Below are 13173 nucleotides of genomic sequence, written 5' to 3' on the forward strand. Positions count from 1 at the left end.
CCATAGGGCTCTACTGTTGACCAGGACCCATTGGGCTCTACTTCTGACCAGGACCCATTGGGCTCTACTGTTGACCAGGACCCATAGGGCTCTACTGTTGACCAGGACCCATAGGGCTCTACTGTTGACCAGGACCCATAGGGCTCTACTGTTGACCAGGACCCATTGGGCTCTACTGCTGACCAGGACCCATTGGGCTCTACTGTTGACCAGGACCCATAGGGCTCTACTGTTGACCAGGACCCATAGGGCTCTACTGCTGACCAGGACCCATAGGGCTCTACTGTTGACCAGGACCCATTGGGCTCTACTGCTGACCAGGACCCATTGGGCTCTACTGTTGACCAGGACCCATAGGGCTCTACTGTTGACCAGGGCTCTACTGTTGACCAGGACCCATAGGGCTCTACTGCTGACCAGGACCCATTGGGCTCTACTGTTGACCAGTACCCATTGGGCTCTACTGTTGACCAGGACCCATTGGGCTCTACTGCTGACCAGGACCCATTGGGCTCTACTGTTGACCAGGACCCATTGGGCTCTACTGCTGACCAGGACCCATAGGGCTCTACTGTTGACCAGGACCCATTGGGCTCTACTGCTGACCAGGACCCATTGGGCTCTACTGTTGACCAGGACCCATAGGGCTCTACTGTTGACCAGGACCCATTGGGCTCCACTGCTGACCAGGACCCATTGGGCTCTACTGTTGACCAGGACCCATAGGGCTCTACTGTTGACCAGGACCCATTGGGCTCTACTGCTGACCAGGACCCATAGGGCTCTACTGTTGACCAGGACCCATTGGGCTCTACTGCTGACCAGGACCCATTGGGCTCTACTGTTGACCAGGACCCATAGGGCTCTACTGTTGACCAGGGCTCTACTGTTGACCAGGACCCATAGGGCTCTACTGTTGACCAGGATCCATAGGGCTCTACTGTTGACCAGGACCCATTGGGCTCTACTGTTGACCAGGACCCATTGGGCTCTACTGCTGACCAGGACCCATTGGGCTCTACTGTTGACCAGGACCCATTGGGCTCTACTGTTGACCAGGACCCATTGGGCTCTACTGCTGACCAGGACCCATTGGGCTCTACTGTTGACCAGGACCCATTGGGCTCTACTGCTGACCAGGACCCATAGGGCTCTACTGTTGACCAGGACCCATTGGGCTCTACTGTTGACCAGGACCCATTGGGCTCTACTGTTGACCAGGACCCATTGGGCTCTACTGTTGACCAGGACCCATTGGGCTCTACTGTTGACCAGGACCCATTGGGCTCTACTGTTGACCAGGGCTCTACTGTTGACCAGGACCCATAGGGCTCTACTTCTGACCAGGACCCATTGAGGAATATTTCCCCTTTAGGGACTCACCCTCCTCTGAAGCTACAGTACCAGTGACCCACCCAGTCATGAAGTTGCTATAAGATTGTCCTTTCTAATGGTCAGGTGGAGAACAATAATTTAGTTTGGGCTAGAGTGGAGTTTCCCTAAGATCTAATTTCAGAAAAATAATATATTTTATTTGATAGCAAAACCCAAAGCTTTCTTATGAAAATGAATCAGAATTTTAGCTTGGACTGACCTCAAACGATACTTTATCTTTCTGGTTGTACTGGGAAATAATTACAACTACCAACTAGACAAATATTTGTGGAAATAATGTTGGTGTTTGCTTGGACCCCTACAGTACTCATTGATACTACAGTACTCAATGATACTACACTATTCAATGATACTACAGTATTCAATGATACTACAATATTCAATGATACTACAGTACTCAATGATACTACAGTATTCAATGATACTACAGTACTCAATGATAATACATTGCGTACTATATAGGGAATGGGGCTCTGGTCTAAAGTAGTGTACTATATAGGGAATAGGGCTCTGGTCTAAAGTTGTGCACTATATAGGGAATAGGGCCCTGGTCTAAAGTAGTGTACTATATAGGGAATGGGGCTCTGGTCTAAAGTAGTGCACTATATAGGGAATAGGGCCCTGGTCTATAGTAGTGCACTATATAGGGAATAGGGCCCTGGTCTATAGTAGTGTACTATATAGGGAATAGGGCTCTGGTCTATAGTAGTGTACTATATAGGGAATAGGGCCCTGGTCTAAAGTAGTGTACTATATAGGGAATAGGGCTCTGGTCTAAAGTAGTGCACTATATAGGGAATAGGGCTCTGGTCTATAGTAGTGTACTATATAGGGAATAGGGCCCTGGTCTAAAGTAGTGTACTATATAGGGAATAGGGCCCTGGTCTAAAGTAGTGTACTATAAAGGGAATAGGGCTCTGATCTAAAGTAGTGTACTATATAGGGAATAGGGCTCTGGTCTAAAGTAGTGCACTATATAGGGAATAGGGCCCTGGTCTATAGTAGTGCACTATATAGGGAATAGGGCTCTGGTCTATAGTAGTGCACCATATAGGGAATAGACAGCCATTGGGGACGTACCCATAGAGCCTTAGTAGTACACCATTTAATACAATGAATCCAAGTTGTTGTGTAATGAACGTTGTTTGATATGTTAATCACTGAGAGGTTGAATAGATGCATCAGTCTCTGATGTGCTGATAAACCCCCGATTGCAGATCGGTAGACCTGTTTACAGCTTTGTTGTCTGGAGGCGTGCGTGTGTGTGTGTGTGTGTGTGTGTGTGTGTGTGTGTGTGTGTGTGTGTGTGTGTGTGTGTGTGTGTGTGTGTGTGTGTGTGTGTGTGTGTGTGTGTGTGTGTGTGTGTGTGTGTGTGTGTGGATGTGTTCGTAGCTGTTTTGTGTTTATTAAGGCTAGATGAAAGAGCTTTAGAACAATACAGACTGACCCAGATTGGACACGATTCAACGGAGACCCTTTTCCAAATTTCCGATGAAGTTGACGGAGACGGGGCTTCGACAGAGACATCTGCTGTTTGGGGATTTGACAGAGGAGCTTTAAGCTACAGCTCCCTATTATGTGGACTAATTATCATTTAATATCAAATGTTTTGGACTGTCTAAAACAGCTTGTCATGGGGAAACACCTTGATACACCATCTCACCATTCTGGACTCTGTCAAACAGCTTGTCATGGGGAAACACCGTGATACACCATCTCACCATTCTGGACTCTGTCAAACAGCTTGTCATGGGGAAACACCTTGATACACCATCTCACCATTCTGGACTGTCAAACAGCTTGTCATGGGGAAACACCTTGATACACCATCTCACCATTCTGGACTGTCAAACAGCTTGTCATGGGGAAACACCTTGATACACCATCTCACCATTCTGGACTCTGTCAAACAGCTTGTCATGGGGAAACACCATCTCACCATTCTGGACTCTGTCAAACAGCTTGATACACCATCTCACCATTCTGGACTCTGTCAAACAGCTTGTCATGGGGAAACACCCTGATACACCATCTCACCATTCTGGACTCTGTCAAACAGCTTGTCATGGGGAAACACCATGTCACCATTCTGGACTCTGTCAAACACCTTGATACACCATCTCACAATTCTGGACTCTGTCAAACAGCTTGTCATAGGGAAACACCCTGATACACCATCTCAGCATTCTGGACTCTGTCAAACAGCTTGTCATGGGGAAACACCATCTCACCATTCTGGACTCTGTCAAACAGCTTGTCATGGGGAAACACCTTGATACACCATCTCACCATTCTGGACTCTGTCAAACAGCTTGTCATGGGGAAACACCATCTCACCATTCTGGACTCTGTCAAACAGCTTGTCATTGGGAAACACCTTGATACACCATCTCACCATTCTGGACTCTGTCAAACACCTTGATACACCATCTCACCATTCTGGACTCTGTCAAACAGCTTGTCATGGGGAAACACCATCTCACCATTCTGGACTCTGTCAAACAGCTTGTCATGGAGAAACACCGTGATACACCATCTCACCATTCTGGACTCTGTCAAACAGCTTGTCATGGGGAAACACCATCTCACCATTCTGGACTCTGTCAAACAGCTTGTCATGGGGAAACACCATGTCACCATTCTAGACTCTGTCAAATAGCTTGTCATGGGGAAACACCATCTCACCATTCTGGACTCTGTCAAACAACTTGTCATGGGGAAACACCTTGATACACCATCTCACCATTCTGGACTCTGTCAAACAGCTTGTCATGGAGAAACACCCTGATACACCATCTCACCATTCTGGACTCTGTCAAACAGCTTGTCATGGGGAAACACCTTGATACACCATCTCACCATTCTGGACTCTGTCAAACAGCTTGTCATGGGGAAACACCGTCTCACCATTCTGGACTCTGTCAAACAGCTTGTCATGGGGAAACACCATCTCACCATTCTGGACTCTGTCAAACAGATTGTCATGGGGAAACACCATCTCACCATTCTGGACTCTGTCAAACAGCTTGTCATGGGGAAACACCTTGATACACCATCTCACCATTCTGGACTCTGTCAAACAGCTTGTCATGGGGAAACACCATCTCACCATTCTGGACTCTGTCAAACAGCTTGTCATGGGGAAACACCTTGATACTCCATCTCACCATTCTGGACTCTGTCAAACAGCTTGTCATGGGGAAACACCATCTCACCATTCTGGACTCTGTCAAACAGCTTGTCATGGGGAAACACCTTGATACACCATCTCACCATTCTGGACTCTGTCAAACAGCTTGTCATGGGGAAACACCATCTCACCATTCTGGACTCTGTCAAACAGCTTGTCATGGGGAAACACCTTGATACACCATCTCACCATTCTGGACTCTGTCAAACACCTTGATACACCATCTCACCATTCTGGACTCTGTCAAACAGCTTGTCATGGGGAAACACCTTGATACACCATCTCACCATTCTGGACTCTGTCAAACAGCTTGTCATGGGGAAACACCATCTCACCATTCTAGACTCTTTCAAACAGCTTGTCATGGGGAAACACCATCTCACCATTCTGGACTCTGTCAAACAGCTTGTCATGGGGAAACACCATCTCACCATTCTGGACTCTGTCAAACAGCTTATCATGGGGAAACACCTTGATACACCATCTCCCCATTCTGGACTCTGTCAAACAGCTTGTCATGGGGAAACACCTTGATACACCATCTCACCATTCTGGACTCTGTCAAACAGCTTGTCATGGGGAAACACCTTGATTCACCATCTCACCATTCTGGACTCTGTCAAACAGCTTGTCATGGGGAAACACCATCTCCCCATTCTGGACTCTGTCAAACAGCTTGTCATGGGGAAACACCTTGATACACCATCTCACCATTCTGGACTCTGTCAAACAGCTTGTCATGGGGAAACACCTTGATACACCATCTCACCATTCTGGACTCTGTCAAACAGCTTGTCATGGGGGAACACCATCTCACCATTCTAGACTCTGTCAAACAGCTTGTCATGGGGAAACACCATCTCACCATTCTGGACTCTGTCAAACAGCTTGTCATGGGGGAACACCATCTCACCATTCTGGACTCTGTCAAACAGCTTGTCATGGGGAAACACCCTGATACACCATCTCACCATTCTGGACTCTGTCAAACAGCTTGTCATGGGGAAACACCTTGATACACCATCTCACCATTCTGGACTCTGTCAAACAGCTTGTCATGGGGAAACACCTTGATACACCATCTCACCATTCTGGACTCTGTCAAACAGCTTGTCATGGAGAAACACCCTGATACACCATCTCACCATTCTGGACTCTGTCAAACAGCTTGTCATGGGGAAACACCTTGATACACCATCTCACCATTCTGGACTCTGTCAAACAGCTTGTCATGGGGAAACACCGTCTCACCATTCTGGACTCTGTCAAACAGCTTGTCATGGGGAAACACCATCTCACCATTCTGGACTCTGTCAAACAGATTGTCATGGGGAAACACCATCTCACCATTCTGGACTCTGTCAAACAGCTTGTCATGGGGAAACACCTTGATACACCATCTCACCATTCTGGACTCTGTCAAACAGCTTGTCATGGGGAAACACCTTGATACACCATCTCACCATTCTGGACTCTGTCAAACAGCTTGTCATGGGGAAACACCATCTCACCATTCTGGACTCTGTCAAACAGCTTGTCATGGGGAAACACCTTGATACACCATCTCACCATTCTGGACTCTGTCAAACAGCTTGTCATGGGGAAACACCATCTCACCATTCTGGACTCTGTCAAACAGCTTGTCATTGGGAAACACCTTGATACACCATCTCACCATTCTGGACTCTGTCAAACAGCTTGTCATGGGGAAACACCATCTCACCATTCTGGACTCTGTCAAACAGCTTGTCATGGGGAAACACCTTGATACACCATCTCACCATTCTGGACTCTGTCAAACACCTTGATACACCATCTCACCATTCTGGACTCTGTCAAACAGCTTGTCATGGGGAAACACCTTGATACACCATCTCACCATTCTGGACTCTGTCAAACAGCTTGTCATGGGGAAACACCATCTCACCATTCTAGACTCTTTCAAACAGCTTGTCATGGGGAAACACCATCTCACCATTCTGGACTCTGTCAAACAGCTTGTCATGGGGAAACACCATCTCACCATTCTGGACTCTGTCAAACAGCTTATCATGGGGAAACACCTTGATACACCATCTCCCCATTCTGGACTCTGTCAAACAGCTTGTCATGGGGAAACACCTTGATACACCATCTCACCATTCTGGACTCTGTCAAACAGCTTGTCATGGGGAAACACCTTGATTCACCATCTCACCATTCTGGACTCTGTCAAACAGCTTGTCATGGGGAAACACCATCTCCCCATTCTGGACTCTGTCAAACAGCTTGTCATGGGGAAACACCTTGATACACCATCTCACCATTCTGGACTCTGTCAAACAGCTTGTCATGGGGAAACACCTTGATACACCATCTCACCATTCTGGACTCTGTCAAACAGCTTGTCATGGGGGAACACCATCTCACCATTCTAGACTCTGTCAAACAGCTTGTCATGGGGAAACACCATCTCACCATTCTGGACTCTGTCAAACAGCTTGTCATGGGGGAACACCATCTCACCATTCTGGACTCTGTCAAACAGCTTGTCATGGGGAAACACCCTGATACACCATCTCACCATTCTGGACTCTGTCAAACAGCTTGTCATGGGGAAACACCTTGATACACCATCTCACCATTCTGGACTCTGTCAAACAGCTTGTCATGGGGAAACACCTTGATACGCCGTCTCAAATCGGGTGAGACCTTGAAGTAGTTGTTCCCCTTGCTCTGCAAGGGCTGCCGCTTTTGTGGAGCGATGGGTAACGATGCTTTGAGGATGGCAGTTGTCGATGTGTGCAGAGGGTCCCTGGTTCGAGCCCAGGTAGGGGCGAGGAGAGGGACGGAAGCTATACTGTTACATATATACAGGGGGTACCGGTACCGAGTCAACGTGAGGGGGTACCGGTACCGAGTCAACGTGAGGGGGTACCGGTACTGAGTCAATGTGCTGGGGTACCGGTACTGAGTCAATGTGCTGGGGTACCGGTACTCAGTCAATGTGCTGGGGTACCGGTACTGAGTCAATGTGCTGGGGTACCGGTACTGAGTCAATGTGCTGGGGTACCGGTACTGAGTCAATGTGCTGGGGTACCGGTACTGAGTCAATGTGCTTGGGTACCGGTACTGAGTCAATGTGCTGGGGTACCGGTACTGAGTCAATGTGCTGGGGTACCGGTACCGAGTCAATGTGCTGGGGTACCGGTACCGAGTCAACGTGCTGGGCTAACGGTACCGAGTCAACGTGCTGGGGTACCGGTACCGAGTCAACGTGCTGGGCTACCGGTACTGAGTCAATGTGCTGGGGTACCGGTACCGAGTCAACGTGCTGGGGTACCGGTACTGAGTCAACGTGCTGGGGTACCGGTACCGAGTCAATGTGCTGGGCTACCGGTACTGAGTCAATGTGCTGGGGTACCGGTACTGAGTCAATGTGCTTGGGTACCGGTACTGAGTCAATGTGCTGGGGTACCGGTACTGAGTCAATGTGCTGGGGTACCGGTACCGAGTCAACGTGCTGGGCTACCGGTACCGAGTCAACGTGCTGGGGTACCGGTACCGAGTCAACGTGCTGGGCTACCGGTACCGAGTCAACGTGCTGGGGTACCGGTTCCGAGTCAACGTGCTGGGGTACCGGTACCGAGTCAACGTGCTGGGGTACCGGTACCGAGTCAACGTGCTGGGCTACCAGTACCGAGTCAACGTGCTGGGGTACCGGTTCCGAGTCAACGTGCTGGGGTACCGGTACCGAGTCAATGTGCTGGGGTACCGGTACCGAATCAATGTGCTGGGGTACCGGTACCGAGTCAATGTGCTGGGGTACCGGTACTGAGTCAATGTGCTGGGGTACCGGTACTGAGTCAATGTGCTGGGGTACCGGTACTGAGTCAATGTGCTGGGGTACTGGTTAGGTGAGGTAATATGTACATGTAGGTGGGGGTAAAGTGACTGTACATAGATAATAAACAGAGAGGAGCAGCAGCTCATAACTGTGGTACGGACGTGACACAGTAGGCTGTGTGTGATTTACTGTATATTTAACCTTTTATTTAACAAGGAAAGTCAGTTAGGAACAAATTATTATTTACAATGACGTCCTACCCCGGCGAAACCCGGACAACGCCGGGCCAATTGTGCGCCGCCCAACGGGACTCCTAATCGCGGCTGGATGTGTAGCAGCCTGGATTCGAACCAGGGACTGCAGTGACAACTCTTGCACTGACATTCAGTGCTTTAGACCTCTGTGCCTCTCGGGACAACCCAGAACACAGCCTTGTTACGTGGCAACTCACAAGCCTCCCTCCGTGACACAGTCCTCCCCAATCCTCCTTCCTGATTCACTCTGCGTTAGTTAATAACACAGTCCTCCCCAATCCTCCTTCCTGATTCACTCTGCGTTAGTTAATAACACAGTCCTCCCCAATCCTCCTTCCTGATTCACTCTGCGTTAGTTAATAACACAGTCCTCCCCAATCCTCCTTCCTGATTCACTCTGCGTTAGTTAATAACACAGTCCTCCCCAATCCTCCTTCCTGATTCACTCTGCGTTAGTTAATAACACAGTCCTCCCCAATCCTCCTTCCTGATTTACTCTGCGTTAGTTAATAACACAGTCCTCCCCAATCCTCCTTCCTGAATCACTCTGCGTTAGTTAATAACACAGTCCTCCCCAATCCTCCTTCCTGATTTACTCTGCGTTAGTTTATAACACAGTCCTCCCCAATCCTCCTTCCTGATTTACTCTGCGTTAGTTAATAACACAGTCCTCCCCAATCCTCCTTCCTGATTCACTCTGCGTTAGTTAATAACACAGTCCTCCCCAATCCTCCTTCCTGATTCACTCTGCGTTAGTTAATAACACAGTCCTCCCCAATCCTCCTTCCTGATTCACTCTGCGTTAGTTAATAACACAGTCCTCCCCAATCCTCCTTCCTGATTCACTCTGCGTTAGTTAATAACACAGTCCTCCCCAATCCTCCTTCCTGATTTACTCTGCGTTAGTTAATAACACAGTCCTCCCCAATCCTCCTTCCTGAATCACTCTGCGTTAGTTAATAACACAGTCCTCCCCAATCCTCCTTCCTGATTTACTCTGCGTTAGTTTATAACACAGTCCTCCCCAATCCTCCTTCCTGATTCACTCTGCGTTAGTTAATAACACAGTCCTCCCCAATCCTCCTTCCTGATTCACTCTGCGTTAGTTAATAACACAGTCCTCCCCAATCATCCTTCCTGATTCACTCTGCGTTAGTTAATAACACAGTCCTCCCCAATCCTCCTTCCTGATTTACTCTGCGTTAGTTAATAACACAGTCCTCCCCAATCCTCCTTCCTGATTCACTCTGCGTTAGTTAATAACACAGTCCTCCCCAATCCTCCTTCCTGATTTACTCTGCGTTAGTTAATAACACAGTCCTCCCCAATCCTCCTTCCTGATTCACTCTGCGTTAGTTAATAACACAGTCCTCCCCAATCCTCCTTCCTGATTTACTCTGCGTTAGTTAATAACACAGTCCTCCCCAATCCTCCTTCCTGATTTACTCTGCTTTAGTTAATAACACAGTCCTCCCCAATCCTCCTTCCTGATTTACTCTGCGTTAGTTAATAACACAGTCCTCCCCAATCCTCCTTCCTGATTCACTCTGCGTTAGTTAATAACACAGTCCTCCCCAATCCTCCTTCCTGATTTACTCTGCGTTAGTTAATAACACAGTCCTCCCCAATCCTCCTTCCTGATTTACTCTGCGTTAGTTAATAACACAGTCCTCCCCAATCCTCCTTCCTGATTCAGTCTGCGTTAGCTACGTAAGAGGATCCTCAGAGGTGTGCCTGACCGTGTGACACATACCCAGGATTCTGGTCCTTATTTTAGCAGCCCTGTCGACAGACGTCTTCCTGGGAAGCGTGGGTTACGAAAGCGGTAAAGAGTAACAGAAGCTCCCGCGATTCCGGAAAGATCTATGAAACACTCTCCTCAGGTTATCAAACAGAATTCTCATCCTGCTTCCTCATACGTCCTTCCTGGTCTTCAGTTTTAATGTCTTGATTAATGCCCGAGACCAGGTTAGACCAGGTTAGACCAGGTTAGACCAGGTTAGACCAGGTTAGACCAGGTAGTCTTACATTCCTGACCTGAAGTACCAAGTACCCACCATGTACCCACCATGTACCATGTACCCACCATGTACCCACCATGTACCCACCATGTACCCACCATGTGCCCACCATGTACCCACCATGTGCCATGTACCCACCATGTACCCACCGTGTACCCACCGTGTACCCACCATGTGCCCACCATGTACCATGTACCATGTACCCACCATGTACCCACCATGTACCCACCATGTACCCACCATGTACCCACCATGTACCCACCATGTGGCTCTAAGTCTAAGCTCCTGGCCTTTCAGTAGCTTGATCAGCAACATCAGGAGTAGCTCCTTGGTCTGTCTCCTAGCCTGTCTCCTAGCCTGTCTCCTAGCCTGTCTCCTAGCCTGTCTCCAAGCCTGTCTCCTAGCCTGTCTCCTAGCCTGTCTCCTAGCCTGTCTCCAAGCCGGTCTCCTAGCCTGTCTCCTAGCCTGTCTCCTAGCCTGTCTCCTGGCGTGTCTCCAAGCCTGTCTCCAAGCCGGTCTCCAAGCCTGTCTCCTAGCCTGTCTCCAAGCCTGTCTCCTAGCCTGTCTCCTGGCGTGTCTCCTAGCCTGTCTCCTAGCCTGTCTCCTAGCCTGTCTCCTAGCCGGTCTCCTAGCCTGTCTCCTGGCGTGTCTCCTAGCCTGTCTCCAAGCCTGTCTCCAAGCCGGTCTCCAAGCCTGTCTCCTAGCCTGTCTCCAAGCCTGTCTCCTAGCCTGTCTCCTAGCCTGTCTCCAAGCCTGTCTCCTAGCCTGTCTCCTAGCCTGTCTCCTAGCCTGTCTCCTAGCCTGTCTCCTGGCGTGTCTCCAAGCCGGTCTCCTAGCCTGTCTCCTAGCCTGTCTCCTAGCCTGTCTCCTAGCCTGTCTCCTGGCGTGTCTCCTAGCCTGTCTCCAAGCCTGTCTCCAAGCCGGTCTCCAAGCCTGTCTCCAAGCCTGTCTCCTAGCCTGTCTCCTAGCCTGTCTCCTAGCCTGTCTCCTAGCCTGTCTCCTGGCGTGTCTCCTAGCCTGTCTCCTAGCCTGTCTCCTAGCCTGTCTCCTGGCGTGTCTCCTAGCCTGTCTCCAAGCCTGTCTCCAAGCCGGTCTCCAAGCCTGTCTCCTAGCCTGTCTCCAAGCCTGTCTCCTAGCCTGTCTCCTAGCCTGTCTCCAAGCCTGTCTCCAAGCCGGTCTCCTAGCCTGTCTCCAAGCCTGTCTCCTGGCGTGTCTCCTAGCCTGTCTCCTAGCCTGTCTCCTAGCCTGTCTCCTAGCCGGTCTCCTAGCCTGTCTCCTAGCCGGTCTCCTAGCCTGTCTCCTAGCCTGTCTCCAAGCCTGTCTCCAAGCCTGTCTCCTAGCCTGTCTCCTGGCGTGTCTCCAAGCCGGTCTCCTAGCCTGTCTCCAAGCCTGTCTCCTGGCGTGTCTCCTAGCCTGTCTCCTAGCCTGTCTCCTAGCCGGTCTCCTAGCCTGTCTCCTAGCCGGTCTCCTAGCCTGTCTCCTAGCCTGTCTCCAAGCCTGTCTCCAAGCCTGTCTGCTAGCCTGTCTCCTGGCGTGTCTCCAAGCCGGTCTCCTAGCCTGTCTCCTAGCCTGTCTCCAAGCCTGTCTCCTGGCGTGTCTCCTAGCCTGTCTCCTAGCCTGTCTCCTAGCCTGTCTCCTAGCCTGTCTCCTGGCGTGTCTCCTAGCCTGTCTCCTAGCCTGTCTCCTAGCCTGTCTCCTAGCCTGTCTCCTAGCCTGTCTCCTGGCGTGTCTCCTAGCCTGTCTCCTAGCCTGTCTCCTAGCCTGTCTCCAAGCCTGTCTCCAAGCCTGTCTCCTGGCGTGTCTCCTGGCGTGTCTCCAAGCCGGTCTCCTAGCCTGTCTCCTAGCCTGTCTCCAAGCCTGTCTTCTGGCGTGTCTCCTAGCCTGTCTCCCAGCCTGTCTCCTAGCCTGTCTCCTAGCCTGTCTCCTGGCGTGTCTCCTAGCCTGTCTCCTAGCCTGTCTCCTAGCCTGTCTCCTAGCCGGTCTCCTAGCCTGTCTCCTAGCCTGTCTCCTAGCCTGTCTCCAAGCCGGTCTCCTAGCCTGTCTCCTAGCCTGTCTCCTAGCCTGTCTCCTAGCCGGTCTCCTAGCCTGTCTCCTAGCCTGTCTCCTAGCCTGTCTCCTAGCGTGTCTCCTAGCCTGTCTCCTAGCCTGTCTCCTAGCCTGTCTCCTAGCCGGTCTCCTAGCCTGTCTCCTAGCCTGTCTCCTAGCCGGTCTCCTAGCCTGTCTCCTAGCCTGTCTCCTAGCCTGTCTCCTAGCCGGTCTCCTAGCCTGTCTCCTAGCCTGTCTCCTAGCCTGTCTCCTAGCCTGTCTCCAAGCCGGTCTCCTAGCCTGTCTCCTAGCCTGTCTCCTAGCCTGTCTCCTAGCGTGTCTCCTAGCCTGTCTCCTAGCCTGTCTCCTAGCCTGTCTCCTAGCCGGTCTCCTAGCCTGTCTCCTAGCCTGTCTCCTAGCCTGTCTCCTAGCCGGTCTCCTAGCCTGTCTCCTAGCCTGTCT

Source organism: Oncorhynchus masou, unplaced genomic scaffold, assembly GCF_036934945.1.
Source record: "Oncorhynchus masou masou isolate Uvic2021 unplaced genomic scaffold, UVic_Omas_1.1 unplaced_scaffold_452, whole genome shotgun sequence".
NCBI classification, from domain to species: Eukaryota; Metazoa; Chordata; class Actinopteri; order Salmoniformes; family Salmonidae; genus Oncorhynchus; species Oncorhynchus masou.